The sequence below is a fragment of the Mytilus californianus genome, unplaced genomic scaffold (genome assembly GCF_021869535.1).
Source record: "Mytilus californianus isolate M0D057914Y unplaced genomic scaffold, xbMytCali1.0.p SCAF_12, whole genome shotgun sequence".
NCBI classification, from domain to species: domain Eukaryota; kingdom Metazoa; phylum Mollusca; class Bivalvia; order Mytilida; family Mytilidae; genus Mytilus; species Mytilus californianus.
The window spans coordinates 33,455,900-33,467,336 of record NW_026262604.1 but is presented as its reverse complement, the minus strand read 5'-3'; the positions used below and the strand labels follow the sequence as shown (position 1 = coordinate 33,467,336).

General features: G+C 32.6%; 1 protein-coding gene across 2 annotated transcripts in view; it reads left to right on the top strand.

Annotated features, from left to right (window-relative positions):
* The first annotated feature begins 766 nt into the window (after window positions 1–766).
* Window positions 767–11,437, top strand: part of LOC127721731 (NADPH oxidase 5-like) — a 50,500-nt gene continuing 39,829 nt past the window's right edge. The window contains exon 1 of one of the 2 annotated variants that reach the window (XM_052228532.1): window positions 767–818. The gene's annotated coding sequence lies outside the window, so the exon portion shown is untranslated. Of the gene's footprint in view, window positions 819–2,391; window positions 2,530–11,437 lie in introns of those variants that run through there. The other variant, XM_052228531.1, reaches the window with a different exon arrangement.

Genomic DNA, 11,437 nt, shown 5'->3' with positions numbered 1-11,437 from the left:
ATAATTTTTTTAGTTTGAAAATTAAAAAAAGAAGACGAGAAGATGCAGAGAGGCAGTCAAAAACGATAAGTCGAAGGAATCCAAACAGCACCCAAGAGAGAGAAAAAAGGCTAAAAGACGAACTACAAAACCTGAGCCAAGTAATCCACAGTTTGATTATAAATTCCAATTAGATGCAAACATATAATAGCAAAATATAGGCAAAAGAAAAAAAATACATAGATCAGTAAAACTGTGGTACTCAACAATTTATCCAAACCTGTATAGAAGTAGTGTGTTAGAGATATTAAGAGGGTTTTGTGAAGGCCGCAGTAAAAGCCTACATTACCTGCTGACGGTATGATAGAGATAGGTCTATATATGACTTGTAGGCATCGCTACGCCAGTCACCTTGAGCTTGAATGACCTCACTAGGGAGGCCACATTCAAAGGCAAAGTACGCCCCACCCCTGCGAAAACTATGATTATTGATTGCAATCAATGTTTTTTTTTAATTTCTGTCTACTTCTTTTTGTTTTCTTTTGGAGGAGGAAATAAGTGCATTATAATTAAATGAACCATTTGTCGACGAAATTACAATAAAGCTTTGTAAGATAGTATGTTATTTTCAGAAAACAGACATTCTAACATAACAGTTCAATAGTGAGGGAGTTACTACTTTAATTGAACTTGAAGTCAAATAAAAATAGAAAATTAATTTTTTTTCAAAACAAAGCAACCATTGAATTTAAAATACTGAGGTAATTTGATTTTGAACAATGATAAATTGTTAAATGTGCATGTATATGAAAATTGAGTTGGAGGAAGTAAATTGGTCGGTAAGTATGTTGTAAATTAAATTTTAAAAATTTTAGAAGTTAAAGTCAATTTGCATCTACATTGATGATCACTGATATATTGTAGTCGAATTTACAATTAAAAAATGAGACAGTCATACATTTTCAGCCTACTCGCCTCGAGTGCAGGAGGTCATGGATTCGATTCCCAGCCGCGTCAAACCAGACAAACAATGGTATTTGCCGCTTCTCCGCTAAGATTGATTGATTGGTTGTTGGTTGACTAACGTCCAGTGGTCTCCACTAAGAACTTTAAGAGTAAAAGTATAGACTAGTGGACTCGGAGCCAGAATAATGTGTCCTGGTAGGGCGACAAGACTCCATGCGAACTGTTTTTTTTAATTAGCATGTCAAACATCAACCCAGCTGTCATTCTAATACAAATCAGAGTTTATATTTTTAACATTATATCAACACGATCTCGTCTAGATATGATATGAAGGCCGTTCTTTGGCCTATAATTGTTTACTTTTTACACATTGTGACTTGGATGGATAGTTGTCTCATTGGCACTCATACCGCATCTTCTTATTTATAATATATAATTATATTGATTGCAATGGACGTTAAACACCAACCCATCAATACTTGGAATCCTGTATTTTTTTTAATATGTCATACACGAGGGTTTGGGTGAGGGTTCCTCGATTCTATATTTTTCAAATTGTTAAGCCATTTTCTCTATTCTTTATAAATTTGCTCATTATTCTCTATTCTTTATATTTTAGCACCCCATTATTCTCTATTCTTTAATTTTTCCCCCTTATTTTGCACCTTGTGTCCATTATTTTCTAATCTGTAAACCCTATCCAGACCCCCATACATGTGCACATACATGTACGTACATCGCTAAATCTAAAGTCATTATACTTTTAGTGCCATTGTATATTAAGGTTCATTATAACCTTTTGGCTAATATGGCCGTAATACACCACAAATTTTACTGTGAGTACAGACAAACCTGTGCACATGGAAAAGTTTTAAGGCATGACAGGAACAAGATAACCAAATTTAAATGCATTTTATGTTTCAGAACATTATAACCTTTTCGGAATTTTGAGAATCCTTTTTTTTTCCGTTCCAACAGAAGGTGCCAAAATAAACTAAGTTTGGAAAATGTTTAAGATGTTCCCCTTTGTAAATAATTGAAGTGAATTGTATTGATTTACTGGACAATAGATGGACAATAGATATCTGATTTAAACTGTGTAAATGAGTGGACCATATCAAATGAAACTCAGGTGTTTGTTTATTTTATCACCTTCTGTAGGCTTAAAAAAAAGGAATCTCAAATTCCAGGTAAGTGTTTAATTTTCTGAAACATAAAATGCATTCAAATTTCTCTTACCTAGTTCCTGTCATGCTTTAAAACTTTTTCAGGTGCACAGGTTTATCTGTACTCTGAGTAAAATTTGTGGTGTTAACACAGTCATATTTTTCAATTCCTTCTGATGAACCTTAAACTTGGCCTTAGGATCGAATGAATGGACTTTAAATAGTTTTAAATGTTTGTATTATTGCACGCATCATTACACATTAGGGTTAATTTATATACCGTATCTGCACGTATATTTAAATTGTAAATATTTATGACGGGTGTTTAAAGAATATGAATTCGTCTTTCTTGATTGTACTATTGGATTATACTAATTACATCCCTAGATAGATCTATTCCTATTCATATTATTTTTCGGTAAGTTTGCATATCTTTAAGAATAATTAATACAATATTGAAAAACTGATTATATAAAACATTATTTTCTTCTCAAGCATTTAAAGGATATCAATATTTTTTTCGTGGAGAATGTGTTATAAATTTAGAAAAATTAAATAGCAATACGTTTTCTTTTGACAAGTTTGTCTACAAATTATTTAAAAACCGGTTCAAAAAAGAAATGATCCAGATATAAATACAGGTTACATGCAACATACTTGAAAATGGAAATAGACAAAAATGTGCATACATAGATGTTTTTGGATGTGTATTGACTTTATTTGAGTAAATTGGTGGAATTTTCTTAATCTGACCTTTTCCGGACCATATCAAGAACGACAATATGTTTATGTTAATATGAATGGTGCTTTGTATTCGATGGACTATTTGTTTCAAATTTTAAACATGATCGACTCTATTTTTATCATGAACAGTCTTATTTCTGACGTTTTTTTTTATAACATCTGGAAATCCTGCTGAAATAAGGTTATTTTGTGAAAAAAAACATATTTGGTCATTCTTTAATCGGCTTTGTTTTAATACGTTTTTGCTCACTATTGTATACATCCTCGTCCTGTGGTCTCGGTGGGATATAGCTGTCTCATTTACAATTATACCGCAGCTCGTTATTTTTATATTTGTCTCGCTAGAAAATAACAAAATTATTATCAAATAATGATTTTGGATTGCTTCTTCAAAGGTACTGGTTGACCTTTTCGTAAGGTACAAAATGGACACCATAACCTCACACAATTATGTTTAAGAGCTAAGTACATCATGGTCATTCGTGCAGTCAACTGTAGCAGAATGTTTTCCCATAATATTGTCTGCTGAACCCCAATTTTTGACATTTTTACTTATTATGTCTGTGTTGCTCACACATTGCTGTCAATATAATGGAATTTTATGCGACTGTCATACATGTACAAGTGAGAGGTTTAGCTATCTATAAAACCATGTTTAAACCACCATTTTCTACATAAGGAAATGCCTTTACCAAGTCGGGAATATGACAGTTGTTTTCCATTCATTTGATGTGTTTGAGAATTTGATTTTGCCATTTGTTAACGGACTTTCCGTTTTGAATTTTCCTTGGAGTTCGGTATTTTTGTTATTTTACTTTTTGTCGAGCCTGCGACTTTTGTCGCAGAAAGCTCGACATAGGGATAGTGATCCGGCGGCGGCTACGGCGGCGGCGGCGGCGGCTACGGCGGCGGCGTTAGCTTACTTCTTAAAAGCTTTATATTTTAGAAGGTGGAAGGTCTGGATGCTTCATACTTTGTATATGGATGCCTCATGTTACGAAGTTTCCGTCAGTCACATGTCCAATGTCCTTGACCTCATTTTCATGGTTCAGTGACTACTTGAAAAAAAAGTTCAGATTTTTTGTAATGTTAGATTCTCTCTTATTATAAGTAATAGGATAACTATATTTGGTATGTGCTTACCTTACAAGGTCCTCATGCCCGTCAGACAGTTTTCACTTGACCTCAACCTCATTTCATGGATCAGTGAACAAGGTTAAGTTTTGGTGGTCAAGTCCATATCTCAGATACTATAAGCAATAGGTCTTGTATATTCGGTGTATGGAAGGACTGTAAGGTGTACATGTCCAACTGGCAGGTGTCATCTGACCTTGACCTCATTTTCATGGTTCAGTGGTTATAGTTAAGTTTTTGTGTTTTGGTCTGTTTTTCTTATACTGTATGCCATAGGTCTACTTTATTTGGTGTATTGAATGATTGTAAGGTGTACATGTCTAGCGGGCAGGTGTCATCTGACCTTGACCTCATTTTCATGGTTCAGTGGTCAAAGTTAAGTTTTTGAGTTTTGGTCTTTTTTTCTAATACTATATGCAATAGTTCAACTATATTTGGTATGTGCGTACCTTGCAAGGTCCTCATGCCCGTCAGACAGTTTTCACTTGACCTCGACCTCATTTTATGGATCAGTGAACAAGGTTAAGTTTTGGTGGTCAAGTCCATATCTCAGATACTATAAGCAATAGGTCTTGAATATTCGGTGTATGGAAGGACTGTAAGGTGTACATGTCCAACTGGCAGGTGTCATCTGACCTTGACCTCATTTTCATGGTTCAGTGGTTATAGTTAAGATTTTGTGTTTTGGTCTGTTTTTCTTATACTGTATGCCATAGGTCTACTTTATTTGGTGTATGGAATGGTTGTAAGGTGTACATGTCTAGCGGGCAGGTGTCATCTGACCTTGACCTCATTTTCATGGTTCAGTGGTCAAAGTTAAGTTTTTGAGTTTTGGTCTTTTTTTCTAATACTATATGCAATAGTTCAACTATATTTGGTATGTGCGTACCTTGCAAGGTCCTCATGTCCGTCAGACAGTTTTCACTTGACCTCGACCTCATTTTATGGATCAGTGAACAAGGTTAAATTTTGGTGGTCAAGTCCAAATCTCAGATACTATAAGCAATAGGTCTTTATATATTCGGTGTATGGAAGGACTGTAAGGTGTACATGTCCAACTGGCAGGTGTCATCTGACTTTGACCTCATTTTCATGGTTCAGTGGTTATAGTTAAGTTTTTGTGTTTTGGTCTGTTTTTCTTATACTGTATGCCATAGGTCTACTATATTTGGTGTATGGATGATTGTAAGGTGTACATGTCTAGCGGGCAGGTGTCATCTGACCATGACCTCATTTTCATGGTTCAGTGGTCAAAGTTAAGTTTTTTGAGTTTTGGTCTTTTTTTCTAATACTATATGCAATAGTTCAACTATATTTGGTGTATGGAAATATTTTATGATCTATTTGGCAGTCACGCAGGTTTTATTTGACCTTGACCTCATTTTCCAGGTTCATTGCTCAGTGTTAAGTTTTTGTGTTTTAGTCTGTTTTTCTTAAACTATAAGCAATAGGTCAACTATATTTGTTGTATGGAAGAATTGTTAGCTGTACATGCCTGCCTAGCATGGTTCATCTGACCTTGACCTCATTTTCATGGTTCATTGGTCAATGTTTAGTTTACTTGGTTAATGTTAAGTTTATGTGACAGTTGTAATAAAGCTTTATATTTAGGACTATCAACATAATATCAATGATTAGTAAAGAAGGCGAGACATTTCAGCGTGTGCACTCTTGTTCCTATTTGTTTCTACACTGTTTACACAATTAAATGACGAGTAATTTTGGAAAAAGAAGAATCAATAATATATACTTATTATTTCTAATCTCTGGTTTGACTTGGAAAGGTTCTAATCGTGTCACTTATTATACGGACTTTTAAACGGATTAAAAGTCAACAACAAAAAATAAACGAGTACAAACGACCTTTAAACATTTTAGGTCAAATTTGATTTTTTAAGATTACATTAATTTCAGCCGTTTTAAATGTAACTAATATTTAGGGCGTTATCTATTTGTTATTGTTGATATTAAAGGTGTCAAAGAATATAAAAAAGTTATATTGAGAGTATTTAAATGACTATAATTATGAATTTTCTGTTATAAGTGTTTACTTAAGCCCTGCCAAAGTTTTCCAAGACAGGACAAGACAATACATTATTTAAGTCTAACCTCTTTATTTTATGAAACATATGAATAGTTAATAAAATCATAAATCATATCAGAGCCATTCTAAAAAGATTAATTAGAGACTATCTACATTGTATATACACTATCTTCACTGCATATTGATTGACTTCGTTGAGGACAAAAAATTGTAAGAATTGTCTGTCCAAAAGAAAACATGCCTCCTCAAAATGGTAATATACGGAAGAAATAGCGAAAGAGTAATGCAATTATTCTGTGAGACGTTTGTTGGAGGTACTCTACTCTACTCTATGTTAATCTCGAAATCAATCAACTTCCGTAACAAGTTGTCTTTTCTGTTTAACTCGGGTCAATCTCTTTGTTCATAACTTCTTTTCTCGCTGTTGTTTCTATGCCCATCGTTTTTGAAAAACAAAACTGCATCTAAGCCAAACTGGACTCTGATTGGTTAATTCACACCACAGTCCATCTTAGTTTCAAGAAAATTTGACCGTCAAACTTTTTGATCGCTTTCAAAATTCCTTTAAAAACTTTAAGGATGTTTTCTTGATCAAAGAAAAATTTGATATTGACAACGGGACTGTATGGCGGGCAATATGATGTGTACATTATTGTTCTGTTTGAAAATACGAATGATATTTTGGGGCACGTTCGGTCCCTTATTCCGGTCGACCCATCAGATTTATATATATATAACAATGATTATTGGTGAAATACATGTAACTATGGAACATATAGTGTACAACATATAGTTTTCAACAGTAGATGTATAAAACGTGTGTATATCATAGCGCTTGTTTAAATATAAAAACGTTTTTGTAATTCTAATTTAAAAAAGTTTGACCTCGGGAAAAACAACAGTATCAAGATTCAAACAATTTGGTATCAGAAAATAACAAGGCAGATAAAATCTCTAAAATAGTTATCTCTTCTGGTATCAGAAAATACATGATGGATAAAATCTCTAAAATGTTTATTCAAAAAAATATTTTGTACGTGACTGTGTATACAAAAACACGTGATATTTACTTTTGATCTTAGTGGATTTAAAACATATTTAATGTATGCAAAATTTTCTAAAGGCAAAATTTTCAGTTTCTTCTCTAATTCAAAAATACATCGCACGTGTGTATACAAAAACACGTGGTATTTACTTTTGCTCTTAATGGCTTTAAAACATATTTAATGTATGCAAACTTTTCTTAAGGAAACTTTGATAAGAAAGTCCGTTTGTGGTCATACTAATGATTTTAAGAAAACATTCATTCAAGTTGTGATCACGAAAAATTATATATATCCAATATTCCTTTAATTTCTTCCCGACTACTTCAATTTATTTTGAGTTCCGTCTTTTTTCCACATTACAATTTCCCTTTAAAACTTAATTGATTATGTAATGATTATGATAATTTCTGTTTCATATCGTGTATTGTACAAAGCATTTCGTTAGAAATCTGAAGTTTAATTTAAATCTTCAAAATAAACAGAATGAGACTCCTTTTAGTGTACACTATACGTGGTAAAAGTTGGCGACACGTTTTTGGAATGTGAGATATTAGGGATAAAAAGTGGGGATGTGGGATATAGGGGTACGTCGAAAATATTTGGGATGTGGGATTTCGGGGATCAAAAAGACGGATGTTGGAAAAAGACGGAAAAATGTGTGAACAATGGTGAAATAGGAAAATTACCAAAAAATGTGGGTTTTAGAAAAATGAGCACCCCCGTGTCTCCCCTCCTTGAGAGAAGAGTTTAAACGGGTGTTAAGTAGTTTATTATATTATGATTACGATTTAAAGATATAATTCATATTTCTAAATTAAATAAAGATTTAATCTTCAAGATAGATAGAAAATTTCAAAATTCACAGTATCTATATCTGTTTATATTAAAATATCTTAATCACTGTGAAATTTCTCTTATTTTCAAAAATTCGTTCTGTTGAAACGATATTGAAATTTGATGGATATTTACATTATAAAGATATCAAATTCTTTCTTGGCGAACTCATTTAAACTATTCCAATTAATGCGCTGGGTAAGCTTAAATTTTGATCCATCCTTTTTTTATTAGCGTGTGTATATATTTTACACCAGACATAATTCATTTTCTTGTACGCTTTTTTCTTTCTTATATTTTGTGATTATTTTGTACGATGATGCCACTCGAAATGTACACATAGCAAAGTGGAATATAAGAAATAGAAGGTTGTCTTTTGTTCATGTCTGTCATATTTGTTTTTCGTAAATTGTATTGTTTTAATTTAGGCCGCTAGTTTTCTCGTTTGAATTGTTTTACATTTTCATGTCGGGGCCTTTTATGGCTGATTATACGATATAGGTTTTTCTCATTGTTGAAGGCCTATAATTTATTTTATCTACGTCATTTAAAATCTGGTGGATAGTTGTCTCATTGGCAATGATACCAAATCTCCTAATTTTTATATCGAAGTTTCAAAATAGTGTTTTTACCATATGGTTATTATGTTTATACCTATGACCTTAAGTTGCGTACATCTGTAGGACTCTGAACCGCGATGGTACTCCGAACCGCGATGGTCACGCTGAGGTGCGATGGTTTGACGCTGAAGTGAGTTTTTGATTACGTTGAAATGCGATGGTGGCATTGTGACGCTGTCTTGTTTATAGTTTCTGTACGCCGAAGTGCGACGGTGGTAACGCTGAAGTGCGATGGTCTACACAAACTATATCTGCAATACTTTTCATGTTGATGTAGAAGTCAATTTGTATGTTAGGAGCAGTTTTCCAGGTTTATAAGTTGAAAATGGGCTTATGTTTATCCCAATGACCTTAAGTTGCGTACATCTGCGGTATCTGATCTCTTTACATCTACGATATCTGATCTCTTTACATCTACGGTATCTGATCTCTTTACATCTACTGTATCTGATCTCTTTACGTCTACGTTATCTGACCTCTTTACATCTACGGTATCTGACCTCTTTACATCTACGGTATCTGACCTCTTTACATCTACGGTATCTGATCTCTGTGGGATAGTTTTGTACCACATATCCGTATTTTCAAATGATTACGTAGAACCACAAATTACGAGCCTCTTTGTTTTCAGAGAAAATAAACGTATATTAAATTTGCTGTCATTATATACTTAACAACACAAATAACGCACCACATCTTTACATGATATATATAGCAGTGTCACAATTTCTAGTCTCTGCTTCAAATTTGCAAAAATTTATTATATTTTCGCATAACCTGTGAAATAATGAAGACTTTACAGAGACTTTTTCATTGTAGTGGCGAATGTCAAAAATCAAAAGTCTGAGATAAGTCCATTAGACAAAAATCGCATTAAGAAACTGCAAACCAAAGTTATTTCCGTTGTTTTTAGTTTTTAGATGAAAAGTTATAACGCCTCAAATTTTCGGAAAATAGACCACACCTTTTTTTTGTTGTTGTTATTTTTGTTAAAAATGTATTTTGAGATGTCATTAAAATTAAGAAAATGCTCATTTTCACAGAATATGGTGTATATGACTTCAGAAACGTTGTGTCAAAATTTTGACTCATTTCAATCACTTATAAAAAGTAATATGCTGCTTTGCAATAGAAATGTCTACTTCAAATAAATTGATGGAGGTGGTTCGTTTCTTCAGTTGTTGAGGAAATTATATTCACAATTTTCATATATGTATAAACTATGATTACCCAAATTTACCAAAACTTATATTCCAAATAAGGCATGTTAGTTTTGTATTATCGAACGGTTTCATCCTGCTTCCACTTTAAAAACGTTAATAAAATGAGTTATGATTTACTAATGATATTTCCATATCGTCAGAAAGATAACATATGAAAAGTCAGTAGATATCGTACATTTGCCAATGAGAGAGCTATCCACATGAGACCGCAGGACATGTATGTGAAAGTATTGGTTTTCTACTGATAACTTGAATTAAATTAAAAATTGTTACTCTGAATGTGCCTGAAACATTTGCCACTGGACGACATTTAAACGCCAAACAACTGCCGACATTGAGACACCTTATTGGTTGAGTTAAATTATTTCAAATGATCTGATAATTTAAGAATAAATAAATATTTGTAGTCGGAACGATGTAATCTACGAACTTGGCACGCTGTATGCAATCATGTCCGTCACTTTTGACAATGTTATCTATAAATCTTTACATCTTATAATGTTGGATAATTGTCTAAATCACGTTAACACTACATGTTTTGTTTTCATAAATTTCCCCTATATGCAATCGTGTCAAGTTTGAAATTAGTTTAAAATTGTGCAGTTGAAACAGTCATAACAGATGTTATTTGTGATCGTTTTGTCGTGACATAATGCATAATGTACATCCAATTAATACAATCAGTTTAAATTTACCATATAAAGTTCTATGTAGACTCATTCACAATGAAATATTAGATCAGTTTCTAGTATCTGAGAACATTTCACCCTTGTTACCCGTGAAATCAAACCCTAAACTACATCTGTTAATATAATATTGGACAATAGAAACTTTCAATTCAGGTTTGAATTGGGTTTACCGAATAGAGAATAATGGACAATAAAAATGAAGAATGAAGAAAAATTGTCATTAAGATTTAAAACTAAAGACCCCTTCCATGTAGATCCTCGTCAAAATTACCTTTTAACATGAATGGTTAAGCGCACATGTTGATATATAATTCAGTAACACAACTTTCAATGGTTATTTTAAACGCAGTGTATGTTCAGTAAACGGTAACTACGATTTTTAAATCGGTAGAATTAGTCAATAAAATGTTACTTTTGAGTATAAAAGTATAGTGTAAGAATTAAACTAGAATCGTAAAGAAAGAAATAGCGAACTATATTGATATTGTACATTGTTAAGGTAAGTTGCTTATAATCATTTCAAAAATGGTTATAATGGTTATAAAATGGCTACAAAATGGTTATATATTTGTTTTTCGTAAATTGTTTTGTTATAATTTAGGCCGTTAATTTTCCAATTAAATGGAATTGTTTCATATTTTTCATGTGGGGGCCTTTTATATATAGTCGACTTTACGGTATGGGTTTTTTTCATTGCTGGTGACCGTACGGTTGCCTATAATTGCTTACATCCACCTCATTTGAAGTTTGGTGGATAGTTGTCTCATTGCCAATCATACCATATCTCCTTATTTTTATATAAGTATATTACCATAGTCTTGACTAGACACTTGACAGCTACATTGTTATCATAACAACTTTAACGAACTGAAAAGTTACTTAAGATGTGAAGTGATATAAGTATTATTTTAGACTTCAAAATTATTGTTCATATACTAGTTGTTTTGGTACAATATATTTCAAAGCTACTATATTATTACAACAAGCGTATA